Source organism: Stegastes partitus, unplaced genomic scaffold, assembly GCF_000690725.1.
Source record: "Stegastes partitus isolate 25-593 unplaced genomic scaffold, Stegastes_partitus-1.0.2 Scaffold694, whole genome shotgun sequence".
Classification (NCBI taxonomy): Eukaryota; Metazoa; Chordata; class Actinopteri; family Pomacentridae; genus Stegastes; species Stegastes partitus.
In genome coordinates, this window is record NW_007578425.1 from 13,163 (window position 1) to 14,690 (window position 1,528).

Consider the following 1,528-nt stretch of genomic DNA (forward strand, 5'->3'; position numbering starts at 1 on the left):
TGTGCAGGATAGAAAAAAGTCTGTGCAATACCAACACTTGTCTCAGTATTTCTATTCATGAAAGAATCTGTGCAATACCACTGATATTCGCAGTGAGGTTCCTTCTAGAAACTTGCATATTTTGGTTTATTTTTCTACATATAATACTTAAATGTCTGCGCAAACAGCTTGTCTTCTCTTTTCTCTTTTAACCATAAAATATGCACACAAAATACCAATATCAAAGGAAGAGTACATCATGTTAAACTTCTCAACAAACACATACAGTTCTAATATGTTGTTTTGTTATTTATTTGAGGCTCTCTTTATGCTCTTTGATCAGATCAAGCATTTGTGGAGGAAAAAAACCTCCCGTCGCCAGGAAGTTAAAAAAAAACCTCTGGCTGGGGTGAGGGTAAAGAAGGAGGGAGAGAACATGAAGACTTTGGAGGTCGCTGAGGCCGGTACCAGCAGGTCAGAGACATGGAGCTCCAGATCCAGAGATACCTGCACAGAGGATTAGACACAAAGTTAGTGACAACGGTGGCATCTAATTGTCCGGAGAGAGAAAGAGGAGAGGTGCTCAAGAGGCAGGTGGGTGATAAACAACTAACAGAACTTGCAAACATTACAAAGGTTCACGGCACAAACACGCTCAGAAATGGTGCATGTTACTGTTTAAAGTCGTCTTTTCACTTGGAGTAAAAACTAAAGTATCATAGAGGTTGCCTGAAACTAGACCTGTGCTGTACGACACACATCATCTGGAGCCGTCGCTGCAACACGACACCATGTTTTCTTCATGACTTTATCTGTAGATGCAGTGACTTGTGGGGAGTTTACCTTTGGTGACACCTGGAGCTGCTCTTCATCTTCTTCCTCTTTCTGGCTGCTTTCTTCTGTCGTCCATCATCCGTCGGGCTCCTCAAACGGTTTCTTCGTCTCCTTGGATCCTGAAGTCACTGTGTTGGAAGGAAAGAATCACAGAAACATGTGTGAGATTCACATCCAGCAGCAGTCCGTAAAAACACTCCATCACAAGGCACGCTGTGTTTCTACTGGTACCAACCTGCTGCTTCCCTCTGTGTGGACTTCATGTTGTCTCTGTGACTGTGTCGGTTCTCTATGGATGCTCCGACTTTCTCCTGCCTGCCGTCCAAACACATACATGGAAGGTTAACTGCCGATTCTAAACTGACCATGGATGATGCTCTTTGCTAAAGGGCACAGCAAACATAAAATAAAAAAGTACAGAAGAATTAGATCTCTTTGTCTCACCTTTTGTGTCACTGTAACAAGCTTCCCCTCTTCCATGATCTGGAGTCACATCGTGGTGTGTTGATCTGATCTTTAGGTCATGGTGAGTCTTGGAGAGAGAGAGAGCTCTAAAGAGAACGGAAACACAGAAAACTTTTATTAACTCAAAGATAAAGATTCACATTTGAGCCGTATAACTGGATGTGATCATATTAGCATAAAGTATGTAATCAGCCAGTTGACTTCATGGACTTACCTTGTGTTAGTTGAATAGTCTGGCATCACATGCACT

General features: G+C 42.4%; 1 long non-coding RNA gene across 1 annotated transcript; it reads right to left on the minus strand.

Moving 5' to 3' along the window:
• Positions 1–275: 275 nt before the first annotated feature.
• LOC103363820 (uncharacterized) lies at positions 276–1,528 on the minus strand. The gene is made up of 5 exons (XR_520517.1): positions 1,493–1,528; positions 1,258–1,364; positions 1,049–1,128; positions 823–941; positions 276–486 (listed from the first exon to the last, which is right to left on the minus strand). It is a non-coding gene; the product is annotated as an uncharacterized LOC103363820 (long non-coding RNA).